The sequence below is a fragment of the Triturus cristatus genome, chromosome 5_1 (assembly GCF_964204655.1).
Source record: "Triturus cristatus chromosome 5_1, aTriCri1.1, whole genome shotgun sequence".
NCBI lineage: Eukaryota > Metazoa > Chordata > Amphibia > Caudata > Salamandridae > Triturus > Triturus cristatus.
In genome coordinates, this window is record NC_140587.1 from 389,960,815 (window position 1) to 389,973,668 (window position 12,854).

Below are 12,854 nucleotides of genomic sequence, written 5' to 3' on the forward strand. Positions count from 1 at the left end.
CATATATATTGCAAGACCAACAGGGGGAAAACGCCCCCGGAAGTACAAAAACCCGGATGTTGATTATGGGCAATTGAAGAGAGGTTTGTGAGTACCGCGGCGGCCATTTCTAAAGTACGGCGAGTACTCGGAACCTACATAGAAAATATAATTTTCTTCATTTCTATAAACTTACAGAGCCCACCTCATAATTCATGAACCACACCTTGGTTCTTTTCAATATATTAGAGGATCTTGCTCCATTCAATGTGCCAACATAAACCACTGAACAGCCACATTCCCATACTTTCAAAAATCTAAGTGGTATTTAATGAGAACCAGACCGGTTTCCACTCCGTTACAACCCTCATCGTTCCATGTAAAATTAGGTTAATAACACAGACTTCCTAGTAGCCAGGAGACTACTACAAAACAAGGAGGACAAGGAATGTCATGTATTTAGAAGATGGCCAAAAGATAATAGTTCAAGGCAAAACATATCTACCCCCATCAAACTATATATAGATATCAGGATGAACTCAAATTTTCAATCAAATACAGAGGCTCAACCTCACTCCTACTGAAATTATCAAACCTCTCATAGATATTCAGCCTTTCATTGATAATTAGTAGTTGTCAAATAGTTGAGGGGGGTTATCTACTCACTTAATTCCATTCAATTGAATCATTCAAACCATGGCTATCAACCTTCTCTGTAAAAATCCATCTTGCTTCCTTTCTTGCTAGAATCTCATCAATATTACATACATTGCCAATCACCCTCTCAAGGACGGTCCACTTTAGATCTCGAAAATGAAGCCCCTGTTCTCAAAAGGGTTGGACAAGGCGAGTAGTGAGTTTTCCTGCTTATAGGGTGCTGAGATGTTCCTGCATACGGATCTTAACTTTCCGTGATGTAAGTCCAATATAGTGCAGGCCGCACTGACATGTAAGCCTATAAATTACTTGGGTCGTATTACAGTTGGTGAACTTGTTCAAATACCACACCTTTCCATTTGTCAGTAATACACTTTTTGAGTTCACAAACTGAACAACCACCCAGGGATAATGTCCTGCTGGCAATGTCTAATCTTTTTTTTTAGGAAGACGGCATGTGTGAACCAGCTCATCTTTTAAATTGGGATGCCTTCTGAAAGCAAACCTGGGGGGTGGCATCTTCATTTCCCCTAACACCAATATAGGCCAGTGTTTTCTAATAATCTGTCTCACCTTGGTGGACAGGGGATCAAACGTGGTCACAACGGGTATGCACTTATCCTTTTGCCTAGTGTTTCGTTCTAATAGAGCTGCTCGAGGTGTATTCAATGTTCGCTTGCGTGCCCGTTTGACCACCTTATTTCGATATTTACCTATTTCGCAGCTTGGTGACCAATTCTTCAGATAGTTCCATAAAATCAGCTGTGGTGGAACAGTTCCTACTGTATCTCAAGAAGTGTCCCACTGGAAGATTGTCACGGAGTGCTCGAGGATGGAACGAGCGATAATGTAGAACTGGGTTCCTATCGGTGGCCTTCTGATGTACCGTCGTGGACAAACCATTCTCCTTCGCTTTTATGTCCACATCTAGGTATACTGCAGAGTCCCGGCTAATTGTCCATGTGAACCGCAGACTCTCATCTGCTTCATTTAACCATGCTAAAAAGGTCTGAAGTTGTTCCTCTGATCCCGTCCAAATGCACAGGACATCATCAATAAACCTCTTCCAGAGAGAAATATTCTTCTGGAAGGGGTTGGAAGCATGCTGGATAACATTCTCCTCAAACTGGCCCACATAAATGCAGGCCAGACTCGGCGCGAATGTAGCCCCCATCGATGGTCCCGACACCTGGAGGTAGTGCTAGTCTTTATACTCAAAATAATTCCTGGCTAGTTCCAATTCAATGCATTGCAAGACAAAAGTTTGTGGAGTATCATAAAACCACTCACTGGCCCCAAGAGCCCGCGCTGCTGCCACCACCGTGGCATCTTGGGGTATGCTGGTATACAGCGACTCAATGTCAATCGTTACCAAAAATTGCGATGAGGGTCATACGCCACAGTGTTTAAGATATTAAGAACATCAGTTGTATCCTGTTAAAAGGAAGCTTGGTTGATAACTGCTTCTCTGAGAAAAAAGTCCACAAATTGGGATAATGGTTCCAATACAGATTGGATTCCAGAAACGACCGGACGACCTGGTGGCGGACGCTGGGCCTTATGAATCTTTGACAGAATATAAAAAGCAGGGACCCTCAGTTTGTTATTAACAAGGAAATCAGCCTCCTTGTATGTGATCCACTTTTTCTCCCTAGTGTCTGCCACCATGGTCTTGATCATTTCCTGCAACTTAGATGTAGGGTCACGCACCAAAGACTGGTAATTTGTGCATACCTCCAAAAGTCTCAAAACTTCTGCTTCGTAGTCTCTTTTTTTTACATATATTTTTATTCATTTTCCAAACAACATCATGCAAATAATACAGCAGTAATAATACTCAGTGTACCTCCTAGCAACAGCTCCTCTGGTCAATTGTCTCATTGTACTCTATCATTATGAGCACAAGGTATATATGCATACAATCTTTAGGCCCTCTTTCGCTATCCATTTACCACTATAACGTACAACAATCGGACAGAGGTCCATTCCGTGCCAGCAGCCAAGGTGTGTCAAAGCCATTTTAACTGAGTAAGATAATACAAAAAATAAGCCGACCCTCTCCCATCCCCCTTCCCCACCCACCCACTTCCATCGGTGTGTCTTAACTACTTACAATCTAGGAATGATAAAACAACATTTCCCTCAGCAGTATTTATCTCAGTAACAGCAGTACGGCACCTATAAACCTTTAATCATTCCATATCGACAGATGCACAGCATGGTTGTAACAGGGGTTTTCCTACTGCTCTAGTTGTTCAGGGTGATTCCGTTGGTGCATTCAGGCCTAAGTTTTCATCAGAATCTGCCTCCGGCGCCTGCAGTGACACAACTAAGGCCTCCCATGCCCTTGATGTCTCCAACGCATTATTGTTATTAGCCCGCTTAGCATGCTGTAACCAAACTGTACTGTCACTCATCGCCCATTTAATTAATTCTGCATTCCACCTCTCAAAGTTGGGCCCTCGTCTTGACTTCCAATGCGCTGTGATATCTCTCTTAGCCAGCAACAAAGCCAGGTCTAAAAACGTACTTGTTACCTTTGTTTTGGGTGTATGCGGAAACCAGTGCAGTAAACAAGTACCCATGTCAGGTTCTAGTCGTTGTTCTGTAACTTCACAGAGCAGGTTAACTACCTCCTCCCAGTATGTTCCCAGTTGTGGATAGCCCCACATCATGTGGTGAAACTCTGCCCCCTCCAGGGTACAATGTGGGCACTGGGCAGTTTCTATTTTAAAATACTTATTAATCTTAGCAGGAGTAAGGTATGCCCTGTGTAGTATAAAGAAGTGAATCAGCTGAAATCTGGCATTCCTGGTACTTTTCCATGCTCTCCTAACTAATTGCGCCCATGCCTTCTCGGGGATCTCCTTGCCTATGTCCACCTCCCACTCCCGTTGCAATTCCCTCAGTGGCTTCATTCCTTCGCCCACCATGCGCCTGTATAAACATGTAATAGCCCTGAAGGTCCCCGCTACCATCACCACATACTGGCACGCCATGGATGTCGGTGGTTCCAGTAGTCCTTCCCTCCGATGACGCTTTATTGCCGAAACCAGAGCCGAATGTAGTAAGTAATCCCCACACGGAAGGCCGTATCTATCCTGTAGTGCCTGATAAGGTAACAGGACACCGTCTTCATATAAATCCCCCAGTACTTGCACTCCCATCGTCTCCCACTCAGCCAACGCAGTCCAGTCCCCCCAGTGCGGCAGGGCGGTACACAAACCCAGAGGTATCTCCGGGGCATAAGGATGGGCAATTCCATCTCTATGCTGGCTCTGATTCCAACACAGTCTCAGCATCCGCTTCTCATTAGAAAGCGTCCCAAGGCACAGCTGCTGCTGAAGCAGGATAAAGGACAATACATGGCATGGGATCCATCGTCCTTCAGAGCCACCTCATCCCCTAAACTCCAGAGCCACCGCTTGAGTAAGCCACTGCAGTTGAGCTGCCAAATAATATAGCTCAAAGTCTGGCACAGTCAGTCCCCCATCAGACCTCGGGCGCATCATCGTAGTCAATGCCACCCGCCGTCTTCCATTCCACCACAGAAATCCCCCGGCCATTGAGCAGAGCTGTCTAAAAGTGGATCCCAGAACCCAGATCGGTAGTGTCCTATAGTATTACACCAACCAGGGGAGCGCCACCATCTTTAAAAGCGCCACCAGACCGGCCACCGAAAGTGGCAAGGTGCCCCGAAAAGTTAAGCTACCCCTAAGACCCCGCATGGCTCTGCCTACGTTACCTTCTAGAAGGTCATCAGGTGTATGATAGATGTGAGTTCCGAGATAGGGCCAACATCGAGGTTCCCACTGAATGCCTTCAACATGGGTGGGGCCGGCCCCCGATGGGATCACCTGAAACAGGCAGGTCTTCGCCCAGTTTACTCCAAGCCCCGAAATCCTGCCAAATGCGCGAAGAAGGGTTGTCGCTCCTTCTAGAGCCTCTGCTGTATTGGCCAGAACCATAAGTAAATCATCGGCGTAGAGGGAAACATACTGCACATCCCCACGTAAGTCTAGCCCGGAGTAGTGCTGTCCCAGTCTGGCATGTGCCGCCAATGGCTCAATGGTCAATGCAAATAACAAAGGAGAAAGCGGGCACCCCTGTCACGTTCCCCGCCCTACTGAGCAAGAGGAAGAAACCATGGTCCCCGTCCGTACCCGAGCCGTCGCCGATCTATAAAGGATTTTGGTCCATCCCACAAAATCCTCCCCAAGACCAAGTGTGGGCATAACTTGGAACAGGAATGGCCATTTCAAGCTGTCAAACGCCTTTTCCATATCTACCAAGAGGACGGCCGCAGAGGGAACAAGGCAGTGGTCCTCCCCTAATATGCGGAGTAGATGTCGCACATTGGTGGTCGTATGCCGGGTTGGGATAAATCCTGCTTGATGACGGTGGACCAGCTGCACCATATATCGGATGAGCCGAGTTGCAAGGATCCTACTCAGAATTTTATAATCAGAGGTTAGCATGGATAAAGGGCGGTAGGCTGTCTTATCAGAGGGGTCCTTCCCGGGCTTCAGCAAGGGAATAATGACAGCCTCTCGGGTGGAGGCCGGCAAAACTCCATCCCTCCTTCCCTCCTTAAAAACAGCAGACAACTTAGGGACCAAGAAATTAATGTAGACCGAGTAAAACTCTATAGGCAGCCCATCCGTACCCGGTGTTTTATTACATGCCATATGTTTAACCGCACTCCTTATTTCCCCCAGTGTAAACTCCTGTCCTAGGTCTGCTTGTGTCTCCTTTAACCGCGGTAACCCTATATCTGCCAAGAAATCCCCTAAGGCATTCCCAGTTACTCGGAATTTGCTCTGATACAACTCGGTATAATAATCTAAACACAACCCATTTATCCCCTGCTGGGTGTACACCGAAGCTCCCTTTGGAGAAGTCAGGTCTAGTATGGGTGTACCCCGAGGGGCCGGGTTGGCCAACCATGCCAGTAGTGTGCTCGCTTTGTCTTGTTCCGCATGCGCACACGCCAAGTATGACTTGTGGTCGAAACAACGCAAACGCTCTATTTGTGCAGCCACTGCCTCTCTAGCGTCCGAGACATCCCCCTGTGCACCCAGGTTCTCAGGACGAGCCCTCTCAGCCGTACGCAAGCGTTGCTCTGCTGCATCTATATCCTGCAATATTGTCTTCTGTACCCCCACCGTTTTAGTAATACACAGTCCCCTTACCACCACTTTAAAAGCGTCCCATTCCAGTGCCGACGATAACGCTGTGCCCTCATTCTCGAGGAAGTATTGAGTGATGCCGGTCCTGACCTCTTTGCGGAAGACAGGGTCTTCCAGTGCCTCTGGTCGCAACCGCCATGTCGGAATAGCGGGTCTCTCTTGGGCCCAGTGAATCCTCAACAATAACGGATTATGGTCCGAAAGTGTTCTCGTGAGATATTCACTGTGACCCACCTTGGTATGAACGTCTGGGGTGCATAATATCACATCCAGCTGCACATGCAATTCGTGTAGTGCAGAAAAGAGGGAATAGTCTCGCTCCCCTGGGTGCTGCGCACGCGCGACGTGTCTATTAGGACCCTATCTATTCTGCCAGTCCCGTCTGATTTTGGATATTCTATGTATGGGTGCTTCAGGCAATGGGGGATGAGAGGGCCAGTCAAATAGGGCACTAATTTCCCTGACAGGAGGGTAAAAAAGGCCGCCTGGTCCACATTGGGGGCATATACACTGCACAACATCACATCTTTCCTGACAAGGCGACCCACCACTACCACGAATCTCCCTTCTGGATCCACTAAATACTGTGTCAGCTGGAAGGGGACCCCCGCTCTAACCCATATTAGTGTCCCCCTGGCAAAAGCTGAGTACGCTGTGTAAAATAGTTGCCCTCTCCATCTACACTGCAACACCAAGCCTTCAGTGTGAGTTTCTTGGAGGAAAGCAATGTGGGCCCCACTGCGCACCAAGTAAGCATGCACCCTGTGGCGTCTCAGCATTGTATGTATCCCCCGTACATTCCATGTGATGCATTTTAATTCAGGTAACTCCCCATATTGTAATCAAGGTCCCATAAGTAACTGCTCACTCCATGTGGACACACCGGTGGCCCCAACTTCCCCAAAATAAACCCACCAAATCCCCCAACATCCCCACCCCAGAACAGGCACTAAGACTCTAGTTCCCATCCAAACTACTAAACTAACTTTCCCTCTGGTAGCTACCGAGGAACAACAAATTGAAAAAGACAAGGGAGGTGACCAAGAGCCGAGAAAATCAGGTCCACAGTATCACCACTATCTGGCGCCTTACCCCCAATGATGTCTAAGCCACAACATCCCGTGGGGCATTCCGCTCTGAGGGAGCCGCATACGTCAAAAAGAAAGCAATCCGCCCTTGTTATCACTACTAACCAATAGCAAATATGGTGAGAGGGGGACAGGCAAGGGACAGTTCCCCCTGAAATCTCTCATAGCACAGTCTTACAGTTTTAAGCATCGACTATCTCATCTGCTGTCCCAGGTGTAACATGTGGCAGTTGAACACTTTCCGTGTCTGCCCCATCTGAGTCTGTTCCCACGGAGCCCTTCTCTGACTCTGTCGCCTCCACCGATGATGCACCTCTTCCCTGGGATATTTCGGTCACGGCCTGCAACGCTGCCGATCTCTCCTTCTCTGTTTGAGTCACCGTAGGCCTCTGAGGGCCAGGATGGCGCCGCCTAATGTGTCACGACCGGCATGGGCGCGGTGCATCCGCAGACGGCCCCATGCCATGTCCTGCTTCTCCCATACCTGCTCTATAGGACTCCAACCAAGTCCATGCCTCCTCAGGGCTGTCATGAAAGTGTTTTTTGCCGTCCAAAATCACCCTCCAGCATGCAGGGAACATCAGGGAACATTGAAGACCTTCATCTCCAAGTGCCTTCTTGACCGCCAAGAACGAAGCTCGACGACGTTGCACTTTGAATGTATAATCCGGGAACAGTGTCACATTAATAATGTCCACCCTGTAGGGGCCCGAGGAGCAAGCCTTGTGCAGCAACAGGTCTCTATCTTTATAGTGAAGTAGTCGTGCCACCACCGGCCTGGGTGGCCTTCCAGGCGCCCACGGCCGAGCCGGTACCCTATGTGCTCTCTCCAGAGTATAGAAGGAGGTCAGGCCCTCAGGGGCAACTGCAGTCCATAGCCAGTTTTCCAAGTAGTCTAGCATATTGGCCCCTTCCACTCCTTCCAGCAGCCCCACCACCCATACGTTATTGCTTCGGTTCCGCCCTTCAGCATCTTCGGCCCTCTGCTCCAGGGCTTGTAGTCGGTGTGTGGCATCCCCCAACTGAGCCGCCAGCTCCTTCTGAGTAGGCTCCAGGACCTCCAATGTCGCTTCAGTCTGCTTCACTCGGTCAGCCAGCTTAGCGTGGTCCATTCGAAGGAGGCCCAGCCCTAGTGCCACATGTGCGATGTCTTGCTGCAGGGCATCCCTAGTGTCAGTAATGGCTTTAAGTATTTGGTCGACCTGCTGATGCATCATCCCCTCAGGTTGCAGTTCTGCGGCGTCCTGCTTCCCTTGGGCCGCTATCTCTTCTTCCAGCTCCGGGGGCACTCCCCCCCACCTCCCCCGTGGTTTACCCATAGACTGTGGCGTTCAGGCCACCAGCACCAGCAAAGCTTCCCAGGAGTCCCCTTGAACGTCCAGGTAGGGCGCAGGCCCCAGGCAATGCCTGCCGCCGGGGTGGCCCCACTAACCAGTGTCCGCAACAGACCCCTCACCGATCGGTCCTCAGCCAGGGGATCCTTCCACCACCTCCGGGCAGCCCCTCCTCATCCGCTCATTCAGCAATCTCCATTAATTTCCAATGTCCCAGGTGCAGAGTGTTTCCCCTCCAGTAGACCCTTCCGCTCGCCCAGTTATGCAGTGTGGGCAGATCGCCAGGTGGGGGGTAGTGCTACTCAATCAGAACCCCGACCAATAGTGTCACTCGGCTCTGAGTCTTAAACAGCCACGTGAATCCTGCTAAAGTAAGGAGGCTCAGCTCCTGCGCACCAGTAATAAATGTCTCCCCTTATGTAATGGCCTGGAGGTATACCCCGGTCGCCGCTGAGGATTTACTTCCACTAGCCCCCAGTCGCGGTGTCCACCGGCCACGGCGCAACCAAAATGGCTGTCAGGCCCGTTCCCAGCACTTCCAGCAATGGCAGCAAATCAGGCACCTGAAGAGAGACGCACCGCTAAGCCCCTCGCTGGTCTCTGCTCTGCAGGGCCTTCGTGGGACGCTCCGCCAACCGCACATCCCCCTCCTGGTTTCGCTTCACCCCCAGGCTCCTCCGCTTCCAAGCCAGTTCTCGCGGCCGTCTCGGTCTTGCGGTCCCCGCTCAGCCCGCATTCCGGGGGTCTCGCCGTCAGCAGAAGCGGTCATCACCAAGCCCACACAGCTGTGTTTGTCCCTCCTAGTCGCCATCTGGGGTGCGCTTCCACCTATCCCCAGTCGAGGGGTCTGCCACTCGTCTGAGCATTCAAAATGGCAGTCAGGTCAGTAGTCACCTTCCCCAGCAAAGATCACATAACGGTTCCTAGGCAAGTGAGGCACCTCTCAGCCCTCCATGGGTCTCTGCTTACCGGGGTCGCCGCAGGCCAGTCGTCCACCCCCTCTTCTCTCTTCCACCGGCCGCCTCACAGTCGGGCACCCCCCCGGAGCCAAGCCAGTCCTCACAGTTCTCGTGGCTCTAGTGCTCCCGCTCTGCACGCACTTCGGAGGTCCCACCGGAGACAGTGTTGGATGCACCTGTCGTGCTCAGCTGATCCCTCTCGCTCTCCAGGGCTGCTTTCCAAGTCCTTCCTCCAGGTTCACCATGGGCACCGAGCGGCCGCCATCAGCACCATCTTGTGAGCGCGCGGGCCGGGCTCTTCGTCTTGCTCGGCCACTGGCCATTAGCGGAGATCCGATCCCGCCCGTTACCATGGTCTGCAGCTCCCAGTGACTGCTTGCTCAGTCTCATGTCCTCAGAGGGTTATCACCGGCTCCCAGTGTAGGATAATCTTTGTGGTCAGCGCGGAGATCCTGGCTCACACGTCCGTCCTCATCGGCACCCTAGCCACGCCCCCCTGCTTAGTGGTCTCTTGTACTGAGTACTACGACCGCACCACCTTTGTCAGCTGACTTAATAGTCAGCAATTCATTACTCTGTGGAACTGAGACTGGCTCTGTGACTGTTCTAATGTCTTAATATCATACAGTACCCGCTGTTCAAAAACAGCGACCTCAGGGCCCACTGATGCATTGGGGGGACAGAACCACGAAGGGCGACGTAAATCAGTGGAAAATATAGATGGTGATTCCACTTCCTTGTTAGCAAAAAAAAAAAATTATTGTAATCTTCCTCATCAATTCATGGAACTCTACTCGACATTAGTGCGCATCCAGAGTAATCTCTTGGATTATAAAACGTACATGGTTAACCATAGGATCAAAGGCCTTAGGCGTAATTTAGAACGTTTCACGCACGAGTAGGCTTTCCCCTACATTGAGGACAAGTATTACCAGCAGGGCACTGAACAGCCACATCTTCAGAATCAACAGAGGCGTGGGCGTAGGCAGAAAAAGAGGACACCATATAATTGGACATTCCACAATACGAGTAGTGAGGAGGAGGAAAGTGTTGAACAACCATTTACTAATAATCAAAATAGAGTGAGATTCACAACAGAGAATAGAAGTAACGAGGACTTGGGTGCCCTGTTGAGGTCTTATTTAGGTCAGACACAAAGGGGCAACAGGGGCGGGGGTATCCAACGAGGGAGAGGCAGGGCAAACCAACAGCCCGCATGGCAAACCTACTCACCTCGCATTACCCGCAGCAGAGGCAGAACACCACTCTGAATGTAAATGATATCAAACAGACACCTGACATGCCCGGACTTGAAAATATGGACATAGTAGTCAACCTCTCTGATCATGTATTATCCTCTGATGAGTCACGAGTATTAAACAAGGGGTTGGGATTTGTCCCGACTCCCAAGCATGATACCTTTAAGATGTCGAGTAGAGTTCCACAAATTGATGAGGAAGATTAAAATTCAAAAATATTTTGCTAACAAGAATGTGGAATCACTATCTATATTTTCCACTGATTTACGTCGCCCTCTGGGGTTCTGTCCCCCCAGTGCATCAGAGGGCCCTGAGGTCGCTGTTTTTGAACAGTCATAGAGCCAGTCTCAGTTCCACAGTATGACCAGATCTGATTGGGCAGCGGTGAAGTCATTACAGAGTAATGAATTGCTGACTATTAAGTCAGCTGACAAAGGTGGTGCGGTTGTAGTACTCAATACAAGAGGCTACAAAGCAGAAGTTTTTAGACTTTTGGGGGTATGCACCAATTACCAGCCTTTGGTGCATGACCCTACATCTGAGTTGCAGTAAATGATCAAGACCATGGTGGCAGACGCTAGGGAGAAAAAGTGGATCACATACAAGGAGGCTGATTTCCTTGTTGATAACAAACTGAGGGTCCCTGCTTTTTATATTCTGCCACAGATTCATAAGGCCCAGTGTCCGCCACCAGGTCGTCCGATCGTTTCTGGAATCCAATCTGTATTGGAACCATTGTCTCAATTTGCAGACTTTTTTCTCGGAGAAACAGTTATCAACCAAGCTTCCTTTTTACAGGATACAACTGATGTTCTTAATATCTTGAACACTGTTGTTTATGACCCCTCAACACAGTTAATGGTAACGATTGACATTGAGTCGCTGTATACCAGCATACCCCAAGATGCCACGCTGGTGGCAGCAGCGCGGGCTCTTGGGACCAGTGAGTGGTTCTATGATACTCCACAAACCTTTGTCTTGCAATGCATTGAATTGGCACTAACCAGGAATTATTTTGAGTATAAATCCAGGTCTACCTCCAGGTGTCGGAACATTGATGGGGGCTACATTCGCGCCGAGTCTGGCCTGCATTTATGTGGGCCAGTTTCAGGAGAATGTTATCCAGCACGCCTCCAACCCCTTCCAGGAGAATGTATGGAAGAGGTTTATTGATGATGTCCTGTGCATGTGGACAGGATAAGAGGAATGACTTCAGACCTTTTTAGCATGGTTAAATGAAGCAGATGAGAGTCTGCGGTTCACAGGGACAATTAGCAGGGACTCTGCAGTATACCTAGATGTGGACATAAAAGCGAAGGAGAATGGTTTGTTCACGACGGTACATCAGAAGGCTACCGATAGGAACTCCCTTCTACATTATCGCTCCTTCCATCCTCGAGCACTACGTGACAATATTCCAGTGGGACAGTTCTTGAGATACAGTAGGAACTGTTCCACCACAGCTGATTTTATGGAACAATCTGAAGAATTGGTCTCCAAGCTGTGAAATGGGGAATATCCAAATAAGGTGGTCAAACGGGTACGCAAGCGAGCATTGAATACACCTCGAGAAGCTCTAGTATAGCGAAACACTAGGCAAAAGGATAAGTGCATACCCGTTGTGACCACATTTGATCCCCTGTCCACCAAGGTGAGACAGATTATTAGAAAACAGTGACCTATATTGGATGTAGGGGAAATTAAGATGCCACTCCCCAGGTTTGCTTTCAGAAGGGCTCCCAATTGAAAAGATAAGTTGGTTCACACATGCCCTGTTCCTAAGAAAAAGATTCCACATTGCCAGCAGGACATTATCCCTGTGGATGATGTTCAGTTTGTGAACTCACCGAACTGGCAAAAATTGTATTGTTGACAAATGTAAAGGTGTGGTATTTGTACAAGTTCACCAACTGTAATATGACCCATGTAATTTATAGGCTTACATGTCAGTGTGGCCTGCACTATATTGGACTTATATCATTGAAAGATAAGATCCGTGTGCAGGATCATCTGAGCACCCTAAAAGCAGGAAAACTCACTACTCTACACTTTCAGGAACAGTGGCATCATTTTTGAGATCTAAAGTGGACCGTCCTTGAGAGGGTGATTTGCAATGTATGTAATATTTATGAGATTCTAGCAAGAAAGGAGGCAAGATGGATTTTTACCGAGCAGGCTGATAGCCATGGTTTGAATGATTCCATTGAATGGAATAAAGTGAGTAGAGAACCCCCCTCAACTATTTGACAACTAAGAATTATTATTATTATTTTGTTTTTTAAGTTTTCAAAGACCTTTATTAAGAAAACGTGCACATCAGGTTTCAAGGTAATGAGACAGCAGTGCAGCACAAGATAGGGGAAAACATAATCATCGTATTATTCATAAA